Genomic DNA, 17,244 nt, shown 5'->3' with positions numbered 1-17,244 from the left:
CTTGCCCAGGCCTGAAGCCTGGGTCAGAGGCAATAGGCTTGGGCGGGGGGGCTGGGGTGGAGCAAGCGATCAGAAGGAGATGGGGGTCCACTGCCCAGGCATGATTCCTGGGCCAGAGGCATCAGGCCTGGGCAAGGGGCCGATCCTGCGTTTGGAGATTGATGGGGGTCAATGCCTGAGGGCTCCCAGTACGTGAGAGAGGGGAGGCTGGGCTGAGGGACACTCCCCCTCAACTCTCACCCAGTGCACGAATTCCGTGCACCGGGCTCCTAGTATTAATATAAATTGATATGTATAGACAGGCACTGTCTTATTCTGTATACACCACTGAATTCCCAGCACCTACAACAGTAGAGATTATATAGTGAGCATTTCATAAATTTCTAAAAATGAATGGATGTTTTTATAATAGAAGACAGTCTTTATGACTAAATATGTATATTAGACTGGATAAACAAACTGTAAATAAGGAAACAAGATATGTTTTTTATTCAGGAAATAACATACATAACTTGTGAAGTATAAAATTTCTGAAATTTGATTTTACTAAATTTCAACATAATTTAATTTATTTTGTCCTAAGAGTTCTATTGTATAACTGACTTTTGGAGGGGCAGGATCTTTATCTATTTCCTATACAGATGGATACTTAAAATAAGTCTATTTGAAAACAAAGTTAAATCTGCAGTATATTGGGAGTACAGATTATTTATCATTTTCTCCAAATACCTGCATGTATTTATTAAATTTAGAAAGGAAATTCAAGTGTTGCAGTGTCCTCCTCACTACCCCTCAGACAAGCAACCAACTTTCAGCCTCTAGGAATATTCAATCAATGGTGAATTGTCCAGAAGCCTTATCAAACATATCCTAGCTAATAAAGACAGAATATGCAAATTGATCATCACTTCACAACAAAGATGGTGGCACCTACAGCCAATAAGGAGGGGATATGCAAATTAACACAACAAAGATGGTGACTCCTGGCCCAGGGAGCGAAGAAGGTGGGATGCAGTGGCCAGAGCGAAGGCCCAGGTCCTGGGTGCTAGAGGGAAACCGGTGCTGGCAGTCAGGGGAAAGAAGGCCTATTCTTGCACAAATCTTCGGGCATCCAGCATCAAGTTTAAGAAATAATCAGCCCGGCCAACCTGGCTCAGTGGAGGAGCATTGACCTATGAATCAGAAGGTCAGGGTTCAATTCCTGGTCAGGCCACATGCCTGGTTTGCCGGGTCTATCCCCAGTGAGGGGGCATGCAGGAGGCAGTCAATCAATGATTCTCTGTCATCATTGATGTTTCTATCTCTCTATCCTTCTCCCTTCATCTCTGAAATCAATAAAAATATATTTTAAAAAATAATAATCAAGCCATAGAATTCAACCCCTAAATTCATGCTAGCAATTATTGCTGGCTCTCATTTCCTTCCCCACGACATGAGAATAACTCTTGAAAATCTTTAGATGTTCTCAAATTTGATTATAAGCAAGTGCTAGTGCCATATAAAGGAGGCCAGTGCAATCTGACTGTATTCAGTCAAATGAGGAATATTTGTATCTCAAGACCCTGCAATCCCCACTGTGGATAAATACCTAATCCATGCCTTTATACCTGGAATGCTATGACTTCCTCTCAACAATTAACTACATAGTAATATTGCCAGAATAATTCCTTAAATGTTTCTTTTGTCATGAAATTTTCTTATCCCAAATCATATTACAGTTTCTAATTTTTATCTCCCTTTATAAGCTAACTATCTTATATATTCAGCACCATTTTTAAACTTATTTCCCAACATGTTTATCCCAAGCAGTTTTTTCTCTGTCCCACAAATTTGCCATAATAATTTGTTCCTCAATAACTGTTGTCAGGTCTCTTCAGCAACATCCTTCTATGTCATGTAAATTCCTAAATCATTCCCATTCTTTAAGATTATGCCTTCTCCATTTCGTTTCCCCAGCTTCTTCAATTTCTATTTAGTTTTTGGGGAATCTAAATATAGTAAGGTATTTTATTAGTATATCATTTTTTTCTAAAAATTACTCAAACATTGTAATAAATCAATAGTTAAATAAGAAAATTGAACACTGTATATAGAAATCCACATAGAAAATTAGGTATGCAATTGATACTTTTCTTTTTCTTTTTGATTATTAAATATATTCAAAAATTGAAAATTTTGAGAAAATAATAAAATAACATACCTACCATTTAATTTTTTGCCATATTTTTCAGATTTTACATATTTTGAATCATGCTGTATATATTAGTCTGAAACCTGCTTTTTCGTTTCCCATGTTTATTGTGTATTCATGCTAATACATGAAGATATAGTTTATTTGCTGCACAAAATACTGAATATTCCATCATTTACTTATTCAATTTCCCCCAGCTAATGAACATTTACATAGTTTTAATAGTTTATCTACAGCAAAGACATTGCAATGAAACTGTGCACATTTCCTTTTGGTTCTGTTCCTAGAAGTGAAATTGCTGGAATTTTTTGATATATGCATTTTTACCTTGACTATATATTGCCAAATTGCTCTCCAATATACTAGTAGCTATACCCACTTGTATAGCCAACAGTAGCATATGAGAATTCATTTTTCCCCATTATATTATATTCTCCATTAGATTATAATGTGAGTCTTGTAAGTATTTGGTGTGTGTGTGTGTGTGTGTGTGTGTGTGTGTGTGTGTGTGTGTTTTCCAATCTTATGTATATGCATAGGTACTTTATTTTTGCTATAAGAATTCAGTGGACACTCTGGCTGGTGTGGCTCAGTTGGTTGAGTTTCATCCCATGCACCAAAAGTTGCTGGTTCTATTCCTGTCAGGATTTCAGGCTTAATAGCCAGCAGGTAGGGGGCATGCAGAAGGCAGACAATTGATGTTTCTCACATCCATATTTTTCTCTTCCTCTCCTTTCCTCTCTCTCTCTAAAAAATCAATAAAAACATATGTAATTCCCTAGCCAGTTTGGCTCAGTGGATAAAGCATGGGTCCAGAGACTGAAGGGTCAAGGGTTTGATTCCAGTCAATGGCATGCACCTCAATTGCAGGCTTGATCCCTGGGCATGTGCAGGAGGCAACCAATCAATGTATCTCTTTCATATGAATGTTTCTCTCTTTCTGTTTCTCCTCCTCCCTTTCACTCTTTTTTAAAAAGTCAATGGAAAACATCCTCAGGTGAGGATTAATAAAACTAACAAACAAAAACATATTTAAAAACAAAAAAGAATTCAGTGGACATTAAGAGGCAGGATGGAAGTGATGATGCTCTAAACAACACAAAATTATGAAAAACTAAAGTGAAGCTACAGAATTATGATCGGGTATCTGTGTAGCTTTGATTGAACTCAGAAAATACTAAAGCTACTCAGGAGATTGGAATGTCAAAAGTCAACAGTGTGTCCTGAGAGACCTGCTTAAACTCTATACGTTTTGACATGGTGGAGCTTGTATTTCATGGCTCAGAGGTAGGTTAAAGTAAATATAGGTGCAGGCCAACATTTCTGGCTATTTTGTTGTGGTATGAGAAGAAAAGGTGTTTAAATCTCCAAGACCAATTAGAATCGATTGAGACAGAGTTTTCCAGAGTTAAGGGTTATGAGCTAATAAGAAAGAAGATTAAGTACTGCAAAAGTTATTCAACAATTTCCACAATGTCATCAGTGATTATTCCCACAATAGTGTCTAACAACTTTTATGCAAATCCAGTCTTTCATCAGGTCTTACACATTTGCATTAATTAAAACCTTAGAAAGAAGACTGTAAGTAAACAAAGGATTAGCTCAAATGATTCAAATGTCTACTTTAAATGACATTTAAAATTTTTATGTGTTAACAAACCACAGTATACAATTCAATTAAACATTACTTCTACCAGTGGCCATCCAATTGTCCTGAATATATTTATATATCTTTCTAATGCACTGGCAACATTTCTGTCCTATTAAGAGCAAACCAAAACCACCTTTCAGCTATTCTTTTTGTTGTTCATCATTAACCCTTGCCAGAGAATATTTTTCCCATTGATTTTTAGAGAGGGAGGAAGGGAGGGAGGGAAAAAGGGAGAGTCAGCACGAGAGCAAGAGTGAGAGAAACATTGATGTGAAAGAGACACATAGATTGGTTGCCTTCCACACGGGCCAGGGATCAAACCTGCAACCCAGACACATGCCCTTGAACAGGGATTGGAACCTGAGACCCTTTGGTGTGGGCCTATGCTCTAACCAGTGAGAAACATATGGCCAGGATTAGGCTATTCTTATCCTCTGGAGCCCAAAGTGATCTTCCTTACAACAAAGTACTCTAGGTCAGTGGTTTGCAAACCACGGCTCACAAGCCACATGCGGCTCTTTGGCCCCTTGAGTGTGGTTCTTCCACAAAATACCACGTGCAGGCGTGCACATACAATGCCATTGAAACTTTGTGGCCCATGCGCAGAAGTCGGTTTTCGGAAAGGAGATAGACGAAACAAGTATACAAGACCAGTGTGGATGGGAGAGTTAGAGGGGTCGACCTCAGCGTATGTACCTCAATCAGATTGAGGACGTTTTTAGCAAAGGCCAGCTTAGGAGTACCCTAATTAAGTTAATAACAATGTACCTACCTATATAGTTTAAGTTTAAAAAAACTTAAAAAATTTGGTTCTCAAAAGAAATTTCAATCGTTGTACTGTTGATAGTTGGCTCTGTTGACTAATGAGTTTGCCAACCACTGCTCTAGATCATTCTTGTTTTGAGAGAGAGAGAGAGAGAAAGGCCATATATGATTAAGTTTCAGAATGTTTATTAAACAAAATACAAATTCAGAGAAGGTTAAGAGAAATAAATCTTCAAATTGTTGGGGATATCAAAACAGAATCAAATCTTGCAGACAAGATTGGGAGACCTTGTATGTGCTACTGGGCCTTTAGCATAGAAGCTTAAAACAAAGTCTTACAGGTGCGAATTTGCATAGTGTGTTTGCACACATTAAGATTTTATGGAGTAGAAGGGAAATAAATTGAATTGGAAATTCTTTTGAATAAAAAGACACTGGTCACATTATAGGAATCGTTGTAGTTTATCCAAGGTAATTGCTGTAGCAAATTGAGAAATAGCCCTATAGTGTCCCAAATAAGGTGGTTGAAGATAGAAAGGAAAAATAGGCTTTGTAGTGCCAACTATTGGCACAGAATAGGGGAGTAATCATGTGCTGGTGATAATAATATCAACAGGTACCACTATTCTAGAGATCAATATGCAAATATGTAGTCAAATTAAATAATTATGACCCAGCAATTTTACTCTTGGAGATATAAACATATATATGATACAAACATAATTTATATTTGATATTATGAGGGTATATTATATATTTATATTATCTATATTTATATATTATCTATATCTATATTTACCAGCTCTTTGATTGGCAAGTTACCCACACTTAGTGCTGCAGTTGACCTTTCATGTAAAATGGAGGTGATAATGAGTATTTACTCAATGGGTTGCTACAAGGATTAATCATATGCAATATGTTTAAAACAATGTTGGGCACATGGGGGCACTAGGCAATATTAGTATTGTTCCCCAATTGCCATCTGATGATATAGATTTTGAAAGGCAGCAGGATTTCTGGTCACCTTTTATCTCAAGTTTTTCATGCTCACTAAGTTTGATTAGCAGTTACTATATATTACATTTAAAGAGATGTACATTTTTAAAAGGAGTTTTGTAATTTTTATGGTAGTGTTGCTAACACTATTTTTTAAAAGAACTCTTTTTTAAAAGGCTTTTACATGTTAAGAACTACAAAGAGCTGTATTAAATAATTCCAAATCTTAAAAGTTCATAAATTGGAAGGAACTTTTGGTAACTCACAGAGAAGGGCATGTTGTATGGTAGGAACATTTCCTCCCACTAAGTTCTGGGACATTCTGTTAAGCATAAATCAAATCAAGTTATAATTGTTCATGTGTACACAGTGTGCAAAATCTTTAGTAGTCATCTCTTGCATAATTCTTTTTTAGTTAATGCTTTTCTAATATTCCTGTCAAATGCAAACAAAATAGGTTGGGTTGCCAGAGAAAGAACAACCTTTAACAAAAATACAAATGAAAAGGAGAAATGGAATGTGGGAGGTTACTGAATGATGAGTTAAATCTTTATAAAAATTCTTAGCATTGTCAAAAGATAATAAGGGCTGCTTCAAGCTTCATAATTGCCTCTTACGCAGAATTTGCAAAAGAATTGTCAAGTGAAAATGCAAGGTCCTTTATCATCTCAAAACATCAAGTTGCTAATGTTAATAACATTTAAAAAGGGCTAATTTCTTTTCCTTAAATATTTTCCTAAAAATCCCTGAGAATTCATTTTCCTTTATTACTCTTCTTAATCACCAGTTACCTATGTGCAAGGTATTTAAGTTCAGAAGAAATGCTTTATTCTAAACTATACATTATAAATTTGTTGTATCACAAGTCAGCCAGCTAGATACCAGACGCCTTAACAAGCCAATTAATTAGGAGTCATTTATTGTGCGCAGGTTCAGAGAAGATTACCTCTGTCAAATTCTGAACACCCAAAGGAGGAAGCATTTTCTTTTTATATTTTTTTAGGTCCTTGTGTAAGTTATTTTTACAGACAATTTGTAACCTTGAGTACATATCATATATAACAAACACCCATAACCTTGAATATATATCATATTTATACAGACACCTGTAACCTTGAGTATCATATCTATACAGGCACCTGGCATCAATATCAGTGTATCAGTTAGATGGCTAGTTTGCAAGGTCAGACAATTAAGTTTATCATTTCTATTCAAGCAAAAAAAACAAAGTTCTTTTACAGTCTAAAAATAACAGAGTTGACCTACAGAATAAGAGACTGTCTAAGAATAACAGAGTAGTTCAACAGCAGTTTCAGACAGCAGTTTTCCAAAGGAGGGAATACTATGCTTCATTCCCCACAGGTTTTACGTAAATGAGTCAAATCATTGACTCTTGTGGGTCACTGTTGGGTAGGAGGTCATACTGGCTCCCGAGGACCATCAGCTTGATGGAATTAATTCTCTGTTGAATAAAGTTAATAAACCAGTTTATTAGACAGGGGCCCAGAGAGGGCCAGGAAGAGAGTCTCAGCTTTAGTGGGTCTGACGAAACGTCCTGGATTCTCTATTCTGCCAGTGCTGCCTTAAGCCGGGTGTGATGAAGCCACAACGGGATCCCGTCGACCTTGACTGCCGTGGGTGTGGTCAAGATGACGGTGTGTGGTCCTCTCCAGGTAGGAGTCAGTCCTTGGGTGGTAAATTTCTTTACCCAAACAGAGTCACCAGGTTGGAAGGGATGGACTGGATCAGAAGTTGGTACGGGCAGAGAATCTCGGACGTGCTTCTGGATTGCTTTCTGGGTAGACTGTAAAGCCTGTAACAACTTGAGTAAAGATTGGTTATGGATTTCAGCGTTTCTAGATTGGGTTTCCATATAAGCTGGAGAGGTGGGTAGGTCAGGGTAAGGAAGAGTTACTACAATTTGTAGAGGCCCCAGTGGTTTTTAAAGCAGCCTCCTCGGCTGCTTTATCACAGCCTAGTTTCCTCTTGCTTCAGGGAGGCCCCTTCTCTCTCATAGGTAGAGGTGGAACGACTTAGTTACATTTGGTAGCACTAGTTGGTCCATCATCCTTGCTCTGCTCATGTTTGTCTTACTGCCTAATATATTACCTCAAGGATCCTGGCTCCGAATTCATTCAGGGAAAATGGACGTCAGTGGGTTCCTCTAACTACTTCCATGCTGAAGGAGGACGGAGTTTTCTTTCAGAGCCAAGAGATCCTTGCTGTCTGTCAGAGGGACGATGAGGCCTGGGCACTGAAGGAGGTGTGCTTGTGACCTGGTGGAGACAAACTGCCTTATAAAAATTAGTATTATTGAGCAATTATATAAAAATTGAGTATTATAGAACAGCAAGAGTTATAACAAATGGTTTGGTGGAAGGGGAAGAAAACATTCCATTTTTAATAACTTCTTTTGAAATAGAATGTTTTTCCTTAAAATTATTCCTCTGTTTATTAAAAGAGCTAAGTCAAGACTAATTTATCTATTGCATTCAATTTGGCCTGATTGTTTGCGTAAATATAATAAGAATGGTAACTGACCACCTTTGCCGGAATTTCTTGATCGAATCTTAATGTGCCCCATAGGGCCAGGAAGCCAAGCCATCCAGCTGCCTCAGGCCTGACTGCAGTATCTGCTGAGTTAGGTGAATCCCTCACCTGCAGCGACTCCATTTGGACCAGCGCCTTAAGCTTCAAGGCCTATTTTAGTAGCCCTCCTACTTCTTGTGGCCTAGAGTGCATGGGGGTCCCACAGGGACACAGAGGTTCCCTTATTGGTCCCCTTCTACTCTGATCAACCGCCATCGATGGTAGGGAATGGGCTTGACGCTCCAGCACCAGCCATTTTCAGGGCCACCAAGCAGGATACCAGGCTTTCTTTATTGGCTTCAAGTGTTCAGAGTTCAGACAGGGCTCTTTAAAACATGACACTCCAGTCAAAGTTTTCAGTTAATAAAACCACTATTGAAAACCGGTCTTATTGAATTTATGCAAAGAAATGTATTGCCATGATTTATTAAAAAATTGCCAAATTTTGGAGAAATTATATAAGGAGAAAAAAATATACTGACCTGCTTTAAGATTTTCTGACTTTCCTTGCCAGTCCTTTCTATGGATTCTTCAGAGTAGTATTTTTCTAAATGTATTATAATCAAATAGTAACTGCCTTTAAATGACAAGAAGAAATTTAAAATGTGTCTATACTCAAATTGGTAGTCACAGCTGTCCCTGTAGTAGGGTTCCCCCTACTTGACTTGTCCTTAAACTATATATGGTCTCTGGGAGGGTGACATACTCTCTCAGAATGGATTAAGGGAGTAGCTCTTCCAATGAGCTTTATCCCTTTGCAGGGTCTCACATGTCACAGGACCTCACAGGGTCTGTAATTCCTGTAACGGAGGGCTGGTACTCACCACTTCCTTCTGCTCTGTATAGGCCTCCCCCACTTTCTGAAGTTGAGGTTTGTGCCACCCCTGACATGGTGGGCATGGTCACACAGGCCTGCAAGGCAGTATACAGGCTGCCAACTGTCTCTCAATAAAAACTAAAACCTGGTGGGTATTTTTCTTTGCCTATTTGGGCACCAGCCCTTTTGGCAACTGCATTCAAATCTGCAAGAGAATTAAAGGTTAATATAATGTTTATATAATGAAGCCCAATACTGGCACTCTGGCCACTTCAGGCAGCCAAATTTTCTGCTACCAAACACGACCCACGGTAAGGCTATACAAACATCTCAGGGAGTTGACTAAAGTTCATTTTTGATCTTCCCACACAAAAGTGTCTTTGTCTCTCTGGAGTCATGTCCATAAAGACGCAGGCATCATCTAAGTCTATTATCCAGTTTTGCAGCCGGTTCTTCTTTCTAGCCACAAACACAGTCTGTCTAATTTCCCTAAAATGTATCCTGGCATGGGAGAAAGTTGTTTTGCTTTGCACAGGCAGCTTAACCCCTATACAACTGGGCTTGGACCTCTAGCTAGCAAACTGCAGTCTATAAGTTCAATATGCAGCCTCCGGTCCTTCTAATCTAACCCAACAGGGTCTCAGCTATTCTCTCAGTCAGACTCCTCTTCTCTAGGAGCTTCTGAAAGTCCTGAAGGCTCTCCAGTCCATGGAAATTACCTTCCCTTTACCCTCTCCTGTTAACCCTGTTTATCAGTTACAGGGTATTGCCATCCCCGATTTCACCACTGCTTGGTTTCTAGTGGTGAGCCAAACATCTCCTGGGCTGCAGGGAGAAACAAGTTTGCATGTAGCAAAGTGCTCCAGTGATGACTTGGGCATCAGGCCCTTGCCTACCCACCTGTCCTCTTTCCTGGCAGAGACTATGGCCTCCTCTGCAGGCTCCTTTGCTGGGAATGTGCCATGCAGCCCCCCTTAACCAGTTATCTTGGCCCACCCCTTGGTCTACGAGGTTAACTCTATTTCTCGGGAAGAGTTCAAAGTCCTGAGCCCTCCAACTCAAAGGAATGTCTTTTCTCCCATTAATTCCTTGCAGTATCAGAAGCTGCTGCTGAAGTCTTAACCCTTTCAGCACATTTGCAAACAGGGAGCTTTCACTAGCTCTGTTTGTTGCTTTCACAGATCCTGGGCTAGCTGCTCTATTCCTGGGGCTGCTGGAAGGCTGGTAGCAGTCACTGGCTTCTGGTTTAACTGCTGTAGCCAGCAAGCCAAAGGCCTAAGTTTTGTATTGCTTGTTGTAAAACGCTCATTATTCACTGGGCGGCAGCTGGGCAGCTCCAGTGTCAGGTAAATGTCTGCTCCCTCACCCCACCCCGCTTGTCATTGTTGCTGCTGTTTGGCTCTAGGTGTCTGACCTCCCCTCCTGCTTGCTCTTCTCACCCCACCCCCCCTTACCTACCTGCTCTTACTCTAGGCAAAAGTTTCTGCTGGGATTGCCTGGCTGCAGCTTAGATATGTGGCCCCTCTACCTTCTTTTGCCTGCTCATGCTTCTCTGGCGAAGGTCTCTGTCAAGCCTTCTGCTCCCTGCTGCTCTTTGGGGATCTGGTTCCAAGTCTTCAAGGGGTGGGGAGTCAACACAATCTCCTGACAGGTCCTGTCCCTGACACCTAGTGTTTGGAGCACTGGCTCCTGCTGGGACCAGCACATCTTCTAGATAATCGGTTCTCAACCTGTGGGTTGCGACCCCTTTGGCGGTCGAATGACCCTTTCAAAGGGGTTGCCTAAGACCATCAAAAACGCATATATAATTATATATTGTTTTTGTGATTCATCACTATGCTTTAATTATGTTCAATTTGTAACAATGAAAATACATCCTGCATATTAGATATTTACATTACAATTCATAACAGTAGCAAAATTACGGTTATGAAGTAGCAACACAAATAATTTTATGGTTGGGGGTCACCACAACATGAGGAACTGCATTAAAGGTTCGCGGCATTAGGAAGGTTGAGAACCACTGTTCTAGATCCTGTCAGCGAAGCCAAGTGTCAGAGCAGCAAGGGCACAGCTGCTCTGAGTTGTTCTGAGTTCCTATATTTTTCCTTTTTTTAATTAATTGTTTTTTGCAGTTTTAACCTTTTAACTAGTAAGCCAAATGCTCAAGTCCTTTATCTGTAAAATATTTATAATTCACTGGGCAACAGCTCAGGTGTCATTCCCCACTTTTCTCTCTGCTTCTGCTTCTGGTGGCTGTAGGCATCCAGGGAATCCAGCCTTTCCCCCCACTCCCGCCCTCACCCTGCTTTCCTTCTCCTGGCTCTTGGGAGCTGAGTCTGCCTAGTAACCAGCTCTAAATCACCAGGGTGGCTGTGGACTTCAGCTCCGTATCTCCTCCACTTGGCTCCTGGGAGATTATATGTGGGTTTTATTTTTTCCGAAGTCACACCTGCCCCTGTCCTGACTGCTTTTTTCTCTTGCTACTAAAACTTTACTCTGTTATTTTTATTATATATGTAATCTTTATAAATTTCATACTTTCAAAGTAGTCTTCAAACCTTTTTTTCTATGTCCTTCAAAAATGCATAACTATGCCTTAGATTAGACCTTCTATTAAGTATCTTTACTAATATTTTTTTCTGTCACACTATCAGCAACTTGTAGACCTTTCTTTCTTTTATTCTTTAAAATGTATTAAAATTCTTTACTCTTAGCAATAACTGCCAAAAAGTAAACAGCCAGAATTTCTTATTAATATTTATGAACACACTTTAAATGTACTTTTTCAAGAAAATATAACTAGACCTTCTGTGATAAAACTAAGAGCAGGTAATTTAAAACTTGTCTAGTGAAAACTGCTTTATTTTTCCTTATGTAATTTCAAGTATATTGTATCGGTCTAATTTAGTTCAAAAATATTTCTTTTTGAAAGAGACAGATTTTGGGGTTATGTCAGGGCCCTAGAGATCCATCCCATAAACTGCCTTTTAGTTAAATTCTTGAAATATTACAGTCAGAAAAGCTGTTAAATATATTTAATCTAAAGGTTATTAAAACTTAAACCAGTTGTAACATTAAAGATTTGGTAGAATTAATTCCTTTTAATCTGGCCAATAAAATATTATATTTCAAAGTATCTCTGCTTGAACATTCTGGGGCAGCCCAAGAATCACCCAGTAGCCCTACCCTACCAGGCTTGGAGGCAAACTTTTTTTTAAAAAAACCTCATCAGCCAGAGGGGAGATAACAAAGCCATAAATAAAAGTTCTTTGTCCTTTGAAATTTACTACTTTGTTGTAAATAGTTAACTTGAAAAGACTTCTCTCTTGCTTTACTACTTATTTATTTATTTATTTATTTACAAGCAATCTTGGAACCTAGCCAGCCTTTATTTTCTCTGGGCTAAACCCTTTACAAATTTATACCGTTAAATCTACCCCAGAATTCCAAAATTTCAACTAAGACAGTAAAGTCATAAATCAGGGAAGAGCAAACCAAAACCCCTACTACAGATAGACAGAAACTTCAATATCTAAATGGGCTGATTCCCTCTGTGATAGAGAGAAAATGTCTCTGAGAAAAACAAGTGTCTGTAGCGCTACCTGAGACCTTTGCAGATTATCACGGCATTCAGCCTTTAATAAATCAAACGTTTTTAGCCGGACAAATCAACAAAAGTGCAGAATAAATCAAAGTAGCTTTTGCTTTTACACAGGCTCCCACACTTATATTTATAGACCAGTTAATGAACAGATAATTATGCCAAGACAGACAAACATCCATACTCACACTCTCTCAGCAGACAAGCACTCTCGGGAGTTAAGCAGATAACTGAAACACTGCCCAACTTCCCTGATGGATGTGGGGACACTCCCAGCACCCATGCCCCAGGCACTCTTGGAAGTTAAGCAGATAACCGGAACACTGCCCACTCCCCTGATGGATGTGCGGGCACTCCTGGTAGCCATGCCTCAGGATAGGATTCTTGACCAACACCTCAGTGAGAGCCTCACCAGAGAAATTACAACTGCATCCAGTCCTTCTTCCTATTCAAGAAGACAAGTCAGACAGAAAAGTGAACTCAAATTCCTCAATTGAATTTGAATTCATTCACCTCCAGAGGCTCTCTTTCCGACGGCTCCAAAAGAATGCAGGGGCATGTCAGGTGTCCCTTGTCTGGTGGTCAAGACCATTGAGAAGCGTCTCTGGGGCCCTGGAAAGCTTTGTTAGGTGGTACCTCTCCTTAGAGATCTTCAGGGCCTGGCAGCCAGGCCAGAGAAGCCGTCCATCCCAGGTGTCCGAGACTAGGTGCGGGTAGGCACACATCCCTTATCTCATTGGCACCTCCAAATATTGTATCGAAAATCAGTGAGCTAGATACCAGAAGCCTTAACAAGCCAATTAATTAGGAGTCATTTATTGCATGCAGGCTCAGAGAAGATTACCTCAGTCAAATTCTGAACACCCAAAGGAGGAAGCATTCTCTTTTTATATTTTTTTAGGTCCTCGTATAAGTTAATTTTATAATTTGTAACCTTAAGTACATATTATATCTTGAGTGTATATCATATTTATACAGACACCTGTAACCTTGAGTATCATTCTATACAGGCACCTGGCATCAATATCAGCGTATCAGTTAGATAGGTAACTTGCAAGGTCAGACAATTAAGTTTATCTTTATATTCAAGCAAAAAAACAAAGTTATTTTACAGTCTAAAAATAACAGAGTTGACCTACACAATAAGAGACTAAGAATAACAGAATAGTTCAAACAGCAGTTTCAAACAGCAGTTTTCCAAAGGAGGGATTACTATGCTTCAAATTCAAATAGAAAGTATAAGCATATACCTTCTATTTCTTTATCAAAGACCGCTTTCATTTTCAACTATTTAGATACGTTTCTTGTTTTGTTTTTAGAAATAGCAAGGCATGATTCAATGTGTTGATGGGGAAATAAAACAATAAAATATCTAAGATGACTCATTTTTGTATGTAAGATCTAATCAGTTGCCTGTATATCTAGACCTGAACTGTCCAATGATAGCCACCTGCTTCATGTGACCATTGAGCGCTAGAAAAGTGGCTGGTGTTAAATTCATTAAACAAGGAGGCCATTAGACTAATGTAGCTGTAATGCCAGGGTGGCTTACATAAACAACCCCAAATCTAAGTTTGTAAATGCCTCAAGGTTCAGAAATTGAAACAAGATAACCAATGACAAACGGGTTAGGCTTTTAAATTGTAGCCAATCAATCATTTCCTCACTCTGAAAGTCTCTCTTGAGCTCTTGTTGTTAGAACGATGTCCTGTATGATGCTGCCTGATTGGAATGGATTTTCACTCAAATAAACTCTTAAAATGTTTATCGTATAACATTAGCCTGAATCGAGATGTGCCTCAGGTATAAAACATGCACTGGACTTCAAAGTCTTGGGATGAAATAAAGAATGTAAAATGAGCCCAGCTGGCATGGCTAAGTGGTTAACCATCAACATATGAACTAGGAGGTCAGCCAATCAATGATTCTCTCTCATCATTGATGTTTCTATTTCTCTCTCCCTCTCCCTTCCTCTCTGAAATCAATACAAATATATTTTAAAAAGAAGAATGTAAAATGATCCAATCATAGTTTTTATGTGGATCACATGTTGAAATTACAGTATTTTAGATACATTAGGTTAAATAAAACATATTGTTAAAATCAGTTTCACCTGTTTCTACTTTTTAAAGAGTTGGCTACTAGATACTTTTAAATTTAAAGATTTATACCACACATGACTTGTGTTTATTTCTGACATTATATGTCTATTCAACCATGCTGATAGATCATCCTTGCAGTTTTCTAAGTAGACTTTAAAAACATTGCTTTGGAGGAAAGCATAGTTATCCTAATGCATCAAAGAATTACAAACACCCCATTATTTAATATCCTATCTATTCTATGCTTAAAACTGAGGATACAAAGTCATTAAACAAATATGTTTCATGAACATCTTTCCACCCACAAACGGACACCCTGCACAAGGATTTGGACTCTAGATACACTTAACTCCCAAATCCTTCCTGCTGCTGATTCTCTCAGTTACTGGTTCGTTTTGACAGCCCACTAGGCTTTCTTGTCAGTTCGTAAATTTGATTTCTACCTACTTCCTGAGACTGATGATACTTCCTTCAAACCCTGCCTTCCCTTTGTCTCAGGTTCCACAATATGAGCCCCTGACTCCTCATGGACCAACCTACTCACTTACATTCAGAGTCGCAACTGCCCAGGAACAAAAGAATCAGTAGCTGTCTTAGCCTGTGCCTTACACTGTAATGAAGTTACACATGAACAACCAAAATCCCTTTGGTTATATTCTTTGTACTAATGCACTCGAGACCCGTGTGCACTCACAACATCAGATTTTGGTGCTGTAATTACCCAACTTTATGATTGCATTATATTCATGGGTGTATATAAATTATATTGAAGGTTGTTTGTGTCATGTCGTGCAGAAAAGCACAAAAGAGAAGGTATTTACGGAGGTGTTCTAATTTAATTTTTTAAGTTGTTATAATAATTTCCCCAGCTTTATTGAGGTATAAATGACAAACAAAAATTGCATATTTTAAGGTGTGCAATGTGATGTTTTGAGATATATATACATTGCAAAATGATTACCACATTCAAACTAATTAATATATCTATCACTTTACCTAGTTACCTTTTCTATGTGAGTAATGAGAACACTTAAGATCTACCCTCTTAGCAAATTTCATGTGTATAACACATCGCTATTATTAACTAAAGTCATCTTGCTGTACATTAGCTCTCAAGAACTCATTCATCTTATAACTGAAAATTTATACCCTTTGACAGACATCTTCCCATTTCCTACAACCCTGATAACCACTTTCTAATTTCTGTTTCTATGAGTTCAACTGTCTTGGATTCTACATGTGAGATCATTCAGTATTTGTCTTTCTGGTCTGACTTATTTCAGTTAATATAATGCCCTCAAAGTCCACCTGTGTTGTTGCAAATAACAGGATTTTCTTTTTTAAAAACTGACTAATATCCTGTTATATATTTGTATCATATTTTCATCTATGGGCATTTAAATTTTTTCCATGTCTTCACTATGGATTTCTTTTTTTAAGGGTGTTATTTTGTAAGTTAATCAAAAATGGGCAATAAATTATATTAGTACTAATTTAAAAATTATCTCTGTAATACTCACTGACACTTCCTGTCTTTCATTTTAAGAGGTTATGTTCTATTTGAAAGCATGGCTACTTAAAATAGAGGCGCATTTTCTCCCCTTATTGTTAGAGAATCAAGAACACAACTCTTTATTAAGGAATTTAAACTTAGGACACATAATTAAATAATATTACAGGGCCAATTTTCAACAGAAACACATGCATTAATGCTCTTATACACTAATCTGGATTAGTCATTGTGATTTTAGCTTAGAGTAAAAAAAAAAAGTCTTCACCAGGTGCTTGCCCCACCCAGTTTTATTTCCTCGAAGTTAGTTTTAAAATCCCTCACTTGATCTACTCATTGTTCCTGGACTATAAGAGAGAGAGAATGGTTAAGAGTTTAGGTTGTCTTTCTAAGTATTCTCAAAAAGGCCAGGCCCAAGTCATAGCATCACTTCACTGGAATTTTCACCAAAAAATGATGGAATTTTGAAGCAAGAATTAAGCTTAGGTAACCTCTTGTCCAGCTCCTTTTATACAGATTAAGAAACTGAATCTCAAGAAGGTAAATGACTTGTCAGGACTATGGGGCCTGCTTTGCCAGAACTGGACTCAGGTCCTTGACTCTCTGTCCAGTGTGTTTTTTTTTGTTTTGGTTTGGTTTATTAATGTAAAATGATGGGTTCTTCAATTTTCTCCTTGTAAATAAACAGTATTCTCATATTTGTATTGTATAGCTTCTAACATGAACTACATAAAACTTAGTTTGCCTACAATCATTCTATCCAAATAGTTTTTATTATAAAGTGCCCATTTTAACAAGTGTACATCACTTCCTAAGATTTTAGAAGAAATATTTGAGTGACATTTTGAACTAGGTATGTGTGAATGAATATCATGTTACACAAATGGACAAAATAGGGTAGAGATAATTATTTTTATGACATTCCTTTGAATCTGGAAGCCGGTGGGAGAGATGGATTCAAGGTTGCACACAGGAAGTGCCTGTCAGTTGGGAACAGAGGTGGTGAAATACTTTTAGGA

This window comes from Myotis davidii, unplaced genomic scaffold, assembly GCF_000327345.1.
Source record: "Myotis davidii unplaced genomic scaffold, ASM32734v1 scaffold392, whole genome shotgun sequence".
Lineage (NCBI taxonomy): Eukaryota > Metazoa > Chordata > Mammalia > Chiroptera > Vespertilionidae > Myotis > Myotis davidii.
The sequence above is the reverse complement of the archived record's forward strand: the minus strand, read 5'-3'. Positions refer to the sequence as shown.